Below are 13,744 nucleotides of genomic sequence, written 5' to 3'. Positions count from 1 at the left end.
GTTAAACATACGATGGACAATTACAAAGGAAATGGAGGTACTAGACAAAGAACGAGATGGAAGAATTTAGAGAAATATAAAGAAGCAATGTTAGAAAGTGCTCAGGCAGTAATAGTCCTAGGCTGGAACAATGCGACTAAATGGGCAATACAAAATTGGTATTGGTACATGGAGGATCATATTCAGTTTGAGATTATGGATAATAGGATGAATTCGGCCAATGAAACTCTGTGGGAACTAATGGGACAATGGGACAAGGTAAGAGGATATATGGTCAGTGGACTTCGAGACCAAGCTGGAACCCATACCACATCTCGGACATCAACACTCTTGAAAATGTCCAAAGATACTTCACCAGAAGAGCCCTTCACTCCTCCACTCGAAACAGAATACCCTACGAGACTAGACTTTCAATCCTGGGCCTAGAAAGCTTAGAACTATGATGCCTAAGACACGATCTAAGTATTGCCCACAAGATCATATGCTGCAACGTTCTACCTGTCAATGACTACTTCAGCGTCATCCACAACAACACAAGAGCACACAACAGATTCAAACTTAATATTAACCGCTCCAAACTTGACTGCTAAAAAATATGACTTCAGCAATCGAGTTGTCGAAGCGTGGAACTCATTACCTGACTCAGTAGTAACAACCCCTAACCCCCAACATTTTCCCCTTAGACTATCCACGATTGACCTCTCAAGGTTCCTAAGAGGTCAGTAAGGGGCGTGCATAAGTGCACCAGTGTGCCTTCCGTCCCCTGTCCAATTGTCTCTCCTTTATCTCATATATCTTTTCTTCCTCTCATATATCTTCTCCTCTATTTTTATATCTTTTCTTCTATCCTTTTCTTTATATACATTACTACATGTCCATTCTCTTCAATGTGTATTGTGTATTGGACAAAATTAATTAATTAATTAAATAAATAAATAAATAAAATTACTCTATAATATGTAAATAGATATATTGCTCTTGAGTTAAAATGGTATATAGAAAATATGCCCCCATTTCGGTGGAGGGGTATGAATGTTGTCTGGGTGGCAGGTACTTTGAACACTGAGTACATTGTTATATGTTGTGTTCCATTGTTATAAAAATCAATTAAAAAGAAAAAGAAATGATCAACCAGTAGTGCTTTTTGCCACCAACAAGCTATGATGCAAATGTGTCACCACAAGTCAAATTCCAACCTGTCTTTAAAAAAAAGGGAGGGGAGAAGCACCATTAGGGTTGATTGCATGGTCAGCCAGCTGTTTAAACTAGATTTGGCATGTTTACCCTTCTAGTGAGTCCTTCCCACATGCTGTTTCATAATAGCAAAGATATCATTGCAGTATATAAGTTACTCAGATAAAGATGGTAATCTTGTGTTGGGGCATTCAAGGCGTTCAAGTGATGCTCCATAAGTTTTGAAATTGTACCCGTTGGCGCCTGTTCCTATTGACACTCTCTTTACTTCCTTCTTCCTTTGGTTTCTTTTGTCACTTCTATTTGCAGGTCTTGATATTCTGTGATTTTTCTCAAGTCCTTTCTTGTCTCTTCTGCTCTCACCAAGTACTTCAAAAACCCACTTTAAACTTTTTTGTCTTATTCACAATTTTAAGTCTGGGGTGTTATGCGGTAAGTGTTTGTGTATTTGAGTCTAAGAACATTTTAGTTGTCTGTTCTGTAGTTCCACCAGCTCTTGCTTGCAGAGAAATGATTTATCCAGTGCACATATAGTACATAATTATATAACTATCTTATTATATTAAACCTAAATAATAATTAATATAGCTTAAAATATGATTACCGGTACTGTTTACATTATAATTATTGCACTCCTTTTTAGCGGTGATGGGTTTCAAATAATTTTTCAGATTTTCAGATCTTCATATTTCGCTAATTTTTCTAGCTGCTTCTCCTCAATTCTGCTATCTCCTGGGATTGCAATGTCGATGATCCATACTTTCTTTTTCTCCACAATTACAGTGTCTGGTGTATTATGTTCCAAAATGTGGTCAGTCTGAAGTCCTACAGTAGTTTTGCTTGCTCATTTTCAATGACTTTTTGGGGATTATTATTATTATTATTATTATTATTATTATTATTATTATTATTATTATCTCAATACAACACAGCAAACGAGATCACTATGCTGGATTTCATATTTCCTCACCAGTCAGGCACTTCCCAAGCACCAAGGACTGCGTGATATAGCGGCGAATTATGTTTGCCGATTGCAGTAAAGCGGCCTTTTGCAATTGACAGATGGAGATTTTGTCAATTCCGATGGTTTTCAAATGTCCGCTGAGATCCTTTGGCCCTGCGCCCAGCGTGCCAAGTACCACTGGGACCACTTTCATGGGCTTATGCCAGAGCCATTGCTGCTCGATTTTTAGATCTTTGTATTTCACCAATTTCTCTATTGTTGTTGTTGTTGTTATTATTATTATTATTGTTGTTGTTGTTGTTGTTGTTGTTATTATTATTATTATTATTATTATTATTATTATTATTATTATTATAGTGCTGTTGAGTTTTGTCCAAACCACTCCCTTAGATTTTGAAGCCATGATGTTCTTCTTCTGCCTGAACCTCATTTACCCTCAATCTTTCCATGGAGGATTAAGTGAAGTATACCGTATTTTTCCAAGTGTTGCATCACATATCCCAAATATTCTAACTTTCACCTTTTTAATGATTTTAGAAACATAGCAACATAGAAGATTGGTGGCAGAAAAAGACCTCATGGTCCATCTAGTCTGCCTTATACTATTTCCTGTATTTTATCTTAGGATGGATATTATTATTAATTAAATTATTTATTTATTATTATTATTATTATTATTATTATTTATTAGATTTGTATGCCGCCCCTCTCCGCAGACTTCGGGCAGCTCACAGCAACAATAAAACAATGTACAACAAATCTAATAATTTAAAAAAACATTTAAAAACCCTTATTAAAAGCAAACATGCACACAAACAAACCATGCATAAACTGTACAGGCCTGACGGCAGAGGTGGGTTTTAAGGAGTTTACGAAATGCAAGGAAGTTGGGGGCAGTTCTAATCTCCGGGGGGAGCTGGTTCCAGAGGGTCGGGGCGGCCACAGAGAAGGCTCTTCCCCTGGGTCCCGCCAAACGACATTGTTTAGTCGATGGGACCCGGAGAAGGCCAACTCTGTGGGACCTAACCAGTCACTGGGATTCATGTGGCAGAAGGCGGTCCTGGAGATATTCTGGTCCGATGCCATGAAGGGCTTTATAGGTCATAACCAACACTTTGAATTGTGACCAGAAACTGATCAGCAACCAATACAGACTGCGGAGTGTTGGTGTAACATGGGCATGCCTAGGGAAGCCCATGATTGCTCTCGCAGCTGCATTCTGCATGATCTGAAGTTTCTGAACACTTTTCAAAGGTAGCCCCATTAATATCATAGCATTACAGTAGTCGAACCTTGAGGTGATGAGGGCATGAGTGACTGTGAGCAGTGAGTCCCGGTCCAGATAGGTGCACCAGACGAACCTGGGCAAACGTCCCCCTCGCCACAGCTGAAAGATGGTTCTCTAATGTGAGCTGTGGATCGAGGAGGACGCCCAAGCTGCGGACCCTCTCTGAGGGGGTCAATAATTCCCCCCCCTCCCAGGGTTAGGGACGGACAGATGGAATTGTCCCTGGGAGGCAGAACCCACAGCCACTCCGTCTTAGGGTTGAGTTTGAGTTTGACTCTGTTGACACCCATCCAGACCCCATATATGTTGATCTGTGGCATGTTTATATTCAGTGACTGTGGATTTACTACGTCTGCTGGAAGTTTGTTCCAAGCATCTACTACTCTTTCAGTAAAATAATATTTTCTCATGTTGCTTCTGCTCTTTCCCCCCAACTAACCTCATATTGTGTCCCCTTGTTCTTGTGTTCACTTTCCTATTAAAAACACTTCCCTCCTGAACCTTATTTAACCCTTTGACATATTTAAATGTTTCGATCATGTCCCCCCTTTTCCTTCTGTCCTCCATGATGATTTTCCTTTACTTTCCAGGGCGGCTTATCACCTCCTCATTTCTGATTTTGTCAACCCAGCTTATATGAAACAGCCATCTGTAAATCCATATTTCAAACGCTTCTAGTCTCTTCAAGTGGCTTTCTGACAGAGACAGCAAAGCAGAATGGAATAGATGTAGCATCTGACAAGTCTTTGGCTTATATTGTGAATGTTTCAGTTTGCTATCATGTACACACAAACACATATATATATCCAGTTTGAAAGAATAGGTATTTATATAAAACCTTTGGGGAGGGAGATTTTTTTTCCCTTCAAAATATTTCTTAAGCTTTTCAATTCTTCAGCTCAAAAACGATTGCAGGATGAGTGTTTTCTGAGTGTTTTTGGGTTTTTTTTGAGAGCGGTGGCCCTAGATGAATTGATCACAATGTTAACAGAGGAAGTAAGGGTCCGAATTCACAGATTTCCTCTCCCTTCCTCTATTTCTCAGCTTCGTCTTAGATAAAGAAAAGAGAAGGGTTAACGTTATACTTTCTTTTAACATTTTTTAAAAGTGAAGGACCACACCGCTATTATTCTACAAGCATCCACCCTGTTTTTCCAGGGCGACTCAAGAAAGAGACTTAACACTGCAAAGCTAACACATTTCTAGGATATGTGTTACGCAAAGACATTCGGAATCTTCCTTTTCTCTAGAAAGAAAGATGAGGGTTCCAATACCCCTCTTTCCTCTTTTGGAAATAGGAGAAGAATAAGGTGACATTTGAAATAGAAAGACTTTATCTGGTTTATCTGATGATAACTGCCACTTTTCCATTTCCATGAAGGCAGAGCGAAAGTCAAGTTTAGATTTCTCTATTTGAACTTTGGAGCTCACTTTTAAATATATCATAGAAACATAGAAACATAGAAGACTGACGGCAGAAAAAGACCTCATGGTCCATCTAGTCTGCCCTTATACTATTTCCTGTATTTTATCTTAGGATGGATATATGTTTATCCCAGGCATGTTTAAATTCAGTTACTGTGGATTTACCAACTACGTCTGCTGGAAGTTTGTTCCAAGGATCTACTACTCTTTCCGTGAAATAATGTTTTCTCACGTTGCTTTTGATCTTTCCCCCAACTAACTTCAGATTGTGTCCCCTTGTTCTTGTGTTCACTTTCCTATTAAAAACACTTCCCTCTTGAACCTTATTTAACCCTTTAACATATTTAAATGTTTTGATCATGTCCCCCCTTTTCCTTCTGTCCTCCAGACTATACAGATTGAGTTCATTAAATCTTTCCTGATACGTTTTATGCTTAAGACCTTCCACCATTCTTGTAGCCCGTCTTTGGACCCGCTCAATTTTGTCAATATCTTTTTGTAGGTGAGGTCTCCAGAACTGAACACAGTATTCCAAATGTGGTCTCACCAGTGCTCTATATAAGGGGATCACAATCTCCCTCTTCCTGCTTGTTATACCTCTAGCTATGCAGCCAAGCATCCTACTTGCTTTTCCTACTGCCCGACCACACTGCTCACCCATTTTGAGACTGTCAGAAATCACTACCCCTAAATCCTTCTCTTCTGAAGTTTTTGCTAACACAGAACTGCCAATGCAATACTCAGATTGGGGATTCCTTTTCCCCAAGTGCATTATTTTACATTTGGAAACATTAAACTGCAGTTTCCATTGCTTTGACCATTTATCTAGTAAAGCTAAATCATTTACCATATTACAGACCCCTCCAGGAATATCAACCCTATTGCACACTTTAGAGTCATCGGCAAATAGGCAAACCTTCCCTACCAGACCTTCCCCTATGTCACTCACAAACATATTAAAAAGAATAGGACCCAGAACAGACCCTTGTGGCACACCGCTTGTAACCTGTCTCTGCTCAGAATACTCGCCATTAACAATAACTCTCTGATGTCTACGCTTCAGCCAGCTTGAAATCCACTGAACTATCCAGGGATTAAGTCCAATCTTCACTAATTTATCTATCAGCTCTTTATGTGGAACTGTATCAAAGGCTTTGCTGAAGTCCAGATAGGCAATATCCACGGCACCATCTTGATCCAACACCTTTGTGACATAGTCAAAGAAATCAATGAGATTAGTCTGACATGATTTGCCTTCAGTAAAGCCATGCTGATTTGGGTCCAATAAGTTATTGTTTTTTAGGTGCTGATTTATCCTCTTTTTGAGTAGAGTCTCCATCATTTTAACTATAACTGATGTCAAGCTAACTGGCCTGTAGTTACCAGCTTCTTCTCTACTGCCCTTCTTGTGGATAGGCACGACACTGGCCATTCTCCAATCCTCAGGAACATCTCCTGTTAACAGGAATTGGTTAAACAAATCAAACAAATATCCATTAATTTAACTAAAATTCCTTTTCTTTTCTCACTTCACTTGCTCTTTCTTACTATATGTAGTAGCAGCATGTGACCCTGTCTTGAGATCTGGAAACATTTAGGTAGGAGATTTCAGAAAATATATTACCTGACTCTGTAGTTTCCCCCAAACCCCAAAACCTTAAACTGTCTACCATTGACTTCACCCCATTCCTAGGAGGTCTGTAAGAGCCAAACATAAGTATACCATCATGACTACCGTCCCTGTCCTAACGTCCCCATATTTTCATAAAATATCATGTCCATGCTTAGAATACACTACCTGACTCTGTGGTTTTATTTCCCAAATCCAAAAACTTTAGCCTGTCTACAGCTGACCTCTCCCTGTTTCTAGGGGGTCTGTAAGGGGGTTGCATAAGCACAGTATTGTGCCTACCGTTCCTGACCTAATGTTGTCCTCTTTTATCATTACTTTTTACTTACGTTATGATTATACAAACTACTAACGATTCACGTTTGACAAACAAAACAAACAAACAAACAAATAAATAAATAAATAAATAATAATAATAATAATAATAACAATTATTATTATTATTATTATTTATTAGATTTGTATGCCGCCCCTCTCCGTAATTCTTATATATTCACAATCATGCTTATACTTTGTATGTAATCATATACACGATTGGTCGTCGTTGTCAGATTAAACATAGAAACATAGAAGACTGACGGCAGAAAAAGACCTCATGATCCATCTAGTCTGCCCTTATACTATTTCCTGTATGTTTATCTTAGGATGGATATATGTTTATCCCAGGCATGTTTAAATTCAGTTACTGTGGATTTACCAACTACGTCTGCTGGAAGTTTGTTCCAAGGATCTACTACTCTTTCAGTAAAATAATATTTTCTCATGTTGCTTCTGATCTTTCCCCCAACTAACCTCAGATTGTGTCCCCTTGTTCTTGTGTTCACTTTCCTATTGAAAACACTTCCCTCCTGAACCTTATTTAACCCTTTAACATATTTAAATGTTTCAATCATGTCCCCCCTTTTCCTTCTGTCCTCCAGACTATGATTAACAACCAATGTGTGGGAACAACGTGGAACAAGCTTTGCTGCAAAGCTCAAAGTCTACCGAGCGGTTATACTAACTACTTGGTTGTATGCCAGTGAGATGTGGACTGTATGCAGGAGACATGATAGGCAATTGAACCACTTCCACATGGCCTGCTTCCATAGAATTCTGAATATCTGGTGGCAGGTTAAGGTGCAAGACACTGAGGTCCTCTCCAGAGCAGGCTGCTGATATAGAGCCCAGACACGCTGGGTAGGCCATGTTGCTAGGACCATTGCAATTCCTCTATGGGGAGCTGTCTAAAGGAAAGCGATCGCATGGGGGTCGAAGGAAGCGATACAAAGACATGTCGAAAGCCTCTTTCAAGTCCCTCGATATCGACACCACCTCCTGGGAAACCCTGGCACAAGATCGACCAACATGGCGCATGCTGATCCACCAAGGCCGCCAGACATCGGAGGCCAGAAGAACATTCCCAGCAGAAGAGAAGCGAGCACTCCGCAAAGCCAGAGCTGCAAATGATGCGACAAATGGTGGCCACACATGTCTGCCCAACATGCGGCAGAACATTTCGTGCCCGTGTAGGCCTTACCTGCCACCTGTGGACATATCGCGTACAGCCCACAACCCGTTAGATGTCAAAGTCCTCTTCGAACACGACGGAAGAACATCATACAGGCTTGAATAAATAAATAAATAAATAAATAAATAAATAAACGAACGAACGAACGAACGAACGAACGAACGAACGAACGAACGAACAAACAAACAAACAAACAAACAAACAAACAAACAAACAAAACATCTTAACAAACTTGAGGAGTTTAAAAATAGTGTACAGGAATGACCAACTAATTCCATTGTGTTATGTCTCAGATAAAAATGCATAAATCTTCCATTGGGTGATGGTGGCAGACAACTATAATTTTTTTTTTGACATAGTCAAGCTTTGGTGACAGTGGCAGCCATTTTAATTTTTTTAAAAAAAATTAGTTGGATTTTAATTGGCTGATGATGGCAGCCAATTTACCCTTTTTGACCCCAGTCCCACTTTGATTGGGTGATGGTGGCAGTCAGCTTGATATACATATTTTTTTTACTTGATGTTAGTAATGGCGGTAGTCAGCCCAACCTTTTTGACTCCCCCTGTCACATGTTTACCTCAATGTCTTCAAGGGTAGGCCAAATGTCTGTACCATCATGGCGATTCTCTTAGCAGAAATCCACAAATTCCTCCAAAATGACCACTGCACCATGGATAGTCGGAACAGCTCCTTTGAGAGCAGCCATTTTGTATTTCTCACTTTGAAGGCCTCTTTTTGTGTGTGTGTGTGTGTGTGTGTTTCCGATGACCTCTCTTTGAAGGGCATCCACTGTTATTCTAACCAGATGCCTCCCATATAAATCTCTGCTTGTTTCTTAAAAGCTACCTCAGCTGCCTGGGCCAGGGTTCTATTTTATGAGGCTCATTATTTTTATATTGATGTTTCTTTTCTGAAAATAGTGCGAAAGCTAAATGCATAGAGCCCCCTAGAGAATTTAACAAAACCATATTTCATTCCCTCTATTGATTCTCTAAGGCAATATACACAGAAAGTGAATGTTAACAGTACAGTATGTTAACCTAACAAAGGCCTAGAACTGTATTTCTCAACCTTGGCACCTTTCCGATGTGTGGACTCCAAGTCCCAGAATTCCCTGGCCAGAAATGCTTGCTGAGGAATTCTGGGAAGTGGAGTCCGTACATTCGAAAAGTTCAAGATTGAGAAGCACTGGCCTAAAACAACATTTAGCAGCAGCAGCAGGAACAAGAATTGCAACTTCCTTTGTGGTGTTGGAAGTATAAACCCCCCCCCCCATAACTTCCCTGGATAATAATTTGCTTTCATGAAATTAGACGTGATCTGTACCTGGATGAGACAACTTGTTTGTTTGTTTGTTTGTTTGTTTGTTTGTTTGTTATTTGTCAATCAAGTATAGGATAATAGTTTATATAAACTATTTATTTTAAAAAGTAAGTAATGATAAAGGAAGACAAATCAATTACTCTCCATCTAGAAACTAATAATTTGCTCTCTAACAAACAATTTGGTTTCAGAAAAAAACTATCCTGCAACCTGCAGCTCCTCCACTGCAAAAATATATGGACAACTCATCTAGATCAAGGGAAATCTACAGATGCAATTTATATTGACTTCTGCAAAGCCTTTGATTCAGTGGTCCACGACAAACTACTCCTAAAACTCAAATCCTATGGCATATCAGGATCCCTCCATAGTACTGTATTGCCCACAAGATCATGTGCTGCAATGTCCTGCCTGTCGGCGACTACTTCAGCTTCAACCACAACAACACAAGAGCACACAACAGATTTAAACTTAATATTAACCGCTCCAAACTTGACTGTAAAAAATATGACTTCAGCAACCGAGTTGTGAAAGCGTGGAACTCATTACCGGACTCCATAGTGTCATCCCCGAACCCTCAACACTTTATCCTTAAATTATCTACGGTTGACCTATCCAGATTCCTAAAAGATCAGTAAGGGGCGAGTACAAGTGCACTAGGGTGCCTTCCGTCCCCTGTCCTATTGCTCTCCTATATCTCCTATACCTTTCTTCTATTCCTATATTTCTTCTTCTATTCTTTCATTGATACGTTCTATTACTATACCTTCTTTTCTATTCCTTCATAGATATATTTTACTATGAGTATCTCCTCTATAACCTTCATCATGTATTTTACTATGTGTATATAGATATATACCCACTAAAACCCTCATTGTGTATTGGACAAAATAAATAAATAAATAAATAAAATAAATAAATAAATAAATAAATAAGACAGTAGGACAGGGATGGTAGGCACAATGGTGTGCTTATGGATACCCTTTACGGGCCTCTTAGAAAAGGGGACAGATCAGTTATAGGTTGAAGATTTTGGTTGTATACGAGATAATGGAACAGAAAAAAGAAGCCAAAATAGCCAAATAATTTTCATTCATCTCCAGTTTTCTTCTGCTTTCAGATAAGTGAGACATCATTGTCTTCTGGAACTCTACACCATATACTCATTTGTAGGATATTATGACATGTACAAATGGAACAGCAATGGTATTACAATGGTGTGTAAAAAGCTATGAATAAATCTGAGAAATGGGAGGAGAATCAGATAGATGAGTCACAGCGACACAGTGGTTAGAGTGTGGTACTGCAGGCTACTTCTGCTGGCTGCCAGCTGATTGCAGTTTGGCAATTCAAATCTCATCAGGTTCAAGATTGACTCAGCCTTCCATCCTTCTGAGATGGTTTAAAATGAGGACCCAGATTGTTGGGGGAAATAGGCTGACTCTGCAAAACACTTAGAGTGGACAGTATATGGTGCAATTGCTATGAAAGAAATCTGAGCAGATAGCAAACATCCAATTTGAAAAATTATCTCAGATTTGAACCTCTCTAGATCTCATGGATGTAAAGCCAGGGAGGTGGGAGGTGCATTCACACCATGATTATGTTGCTATAACTTTATAATAAAAGTCCTTGATTTATGACTGGTCAACGATCAATTGAAGTTATCCAGGATTACTTACAACTAAGATTCAAAGTTTTCCCAGTGGTCAAATGATTGCATTTTGTGTACTCAGCATTTGGTCCACATTTGTACACATATTTTAAAAAAGCCAGTGGTGTCACTTGCACAATTGTGACCATTATTTTGACTTTATTTGTGTTTGTGTGTATGTGTATAACATATTTTTGCTAATAATGAAAAGGAAGGGAGGGTAGTATAGATCTATGCCAAACTATTTTGATCTCATCAGCTAGCCGCACCTTTACAGGATTTGAACCTGGACAGCAAAAATATGTTACATATATAGAATATATTTATTTATTTTTATTTATTTATTTTGTCCAATACACAATGAGGGTTTTAGTGGGTATATATCTATATACACATAATAAAATACATGATGAAGGTTATAGAGGAGATAATCATAGTAAAATATATCTAAGAAAGAATAGAAAAGAAGATAAAGTAATAGAACATATCAATGAAAGAATAGAAGAAGAGATATAGGAATAGAAGAAAAGTATAGGAGATATAGGAGAGCAGTAGGACAGGGGACGGAAGACACTCTAGTGCACTTGTACTCGCCCCTTACTGACCTCTTAGGAATCTGGATAGGTCAACCCTAGATAATCTAAGGGTAAAGTGTTGGGGGTTTGGGGATGACACTATGGAGTCCGGTAATGAGTTCCACGCTTCGACAACTCGGTTACTGAAGTCATATTTTTTACAGTCAAGTTTGGAGTGGTTAATATTAAGTTTAAATCTGTTGTGTGCTTTTTTGTGTAGTTTTTTGTGTAGTTTTTGTCGGCTATAAAAATTAACTGCCTTGAATGGCCCCCAGAGGGGTCAAGTGGCAAAAAGGAAGCAGTGGGCTCCCTCCCATGTTTGGGTATACCAGAGTGGGTTTGACAGGGAAAACATGTCTGGTAGAGGCTAAGACAGGAAAGAGCCCGTGGTCTAGAGGTTAAAGCTACTGCCTTATAGGCATACAGCCCAGGTTCAAATCCTGGTAAGGGTGTGGCTAGTTGATGAGAGCAAAATAGCTTAACATAAATCTATACTAGTCTCCCTTCCTTTTTATTATCAGCAAAAATATTTTACACACACATACACACACACAACCAAAAAAAATTATCATATCCCATAATGGGAACAACACTTGTGCCAAGGTTAAGTTGTGTAGCTCTGAATGGCTTCCTGTGATTTAGAAACGCTTCTCCTATTGATCATAATCCTCCCCACTCCTTTTCACCGAAGTCATTTGAAGATCTACAAAAATTCCGAATCCAGGCCATGAAAAACCAAGTCCTTACCCAATCCCATTCAGCAAAGCTACAGCTTTGCAAAATGCAAAATGCCAAACACATAAGAAAGCCAGCCTCCCTCCCCCGCCACTCCTTTCAATGCTTCAAATTTTATTATCTGCAGGAATCTGTAATTATTAACTGTGCAACATTTCATGGCCCAATAAATGTTAGTTATGGCGTGTTTGGTGGTTGCCTGAATTGTAATTAGCATTCCGAGGCTAGATGGTACTTAAAGAGTTCTAGCTGCAGTAGATAAAGTCAATTAAATACCCATCCTTGATAAAAGCTTTAGCATAAACAAATAAAAAATATTGGCGTTGGTAGGGGAAACCATATACGCCGAGGCCTTTGTGTAGGAAGGGAAATACGTAGAGCTTAGAAAATTAATCATCGGTTGAATGCCCAGTTTGGTGGGATATATATTTTGGTAGGATATATATAACATTTTGCTGGAGGGAACAGCCCAGATCACCAATATTTTAGCAGCTGCATGACTGGTAGGTGGAGAAAGGATGCTCTTAAAATATGAATTTAGAGTGGGTCAGTAGGAGGAGGACATTGTGCAAGCTTGGAGGGAAAGCTTTCCCCTTTTTTCATTGGGGAGATTTCTATTGAGAATAATAGAATAATAGATAATAATAGAATTATTTATTGGCCAAGTGTGATTGGACATACAAGGAATTTGTCTTTGGTGCATATGCTCTCGGTGTACATAAAAGAAAAGGATACATTTGTCATGAGGTACAACACTTGATGATTGTCATAGGGGTCAAATAAGCAATGAAGAAACCATCAATATTGTTGTGATTCAGCCTGAGGCTGCTCAGGGACCTGCTGTGTCTCTGCTGGCTCCATGCCCAGAGGAGGATGACAGCGAAGAGGAGGGGGCTGAACAGTCGGACGGGGGGGGGAGGAAAATCAGGAATGGGATGAAGGAGAACAGCATGAGAGACCCGGGGGGGGGGCTCTCCCCAGCCAGTAGTTTGGAGTCTATAGGTGATGAAGCTCAAGCCGTCATTGACATGCGACAGAGACAGTCAGATCAAAGAAAGGAGCAATTAAAGAAGTATTCTCAGCACTGAATTAGGAACAGCTGGGTTTGGGTGTGGTCCTCCTTAGCAGGGTTTAAAAGGCAGGCAAGCCCTTGAAGCCATGTGGAGTGTTATCAGTTTGGAGTTGCGTTATCCTGTCTTGTTTCTCGGCGTCTCTGTTCCTGGCTTGTGGCCCAGCAGCTTTGGAAGACCCGTGGGAGGTGTAGGTCTGCTATCTACAGCCTCGGCTTGGCAGCAAGAATTCTGTATTGCTGCATGGACTTTTGGCCTTCGTGGATATATCTGAAGATACAGCATTTTCCTGTTTGTAAGGACATTTTCTGTTACCTGTGTTTTTCTTGAATTTTATAAAACTGCCTTTGCATTTTACCAGTGTGTCTGGCTTCT

This window comes from Erythrolamprus reginae, chromosome Z (genome assembly GCF_031021105.1).
Source record: "Erythrolamprus reginae isolate rEryReg1 chromosome Z, rEryReg1.hap1, whole genome shotgun sequence".
Classification (NCBI taxonomy): domain Eukaryota; kingdom Metazoa; phylum Chordata; class Lepidosauria; order Squamata; family Dipsadidae; genus Erythrolamprus; species Erythrolamprus reginae.
The sequence above is the reverse complement of the archived record's forward strand: the minus strand, read 5'-3'. Positions refer to the sequence as shown.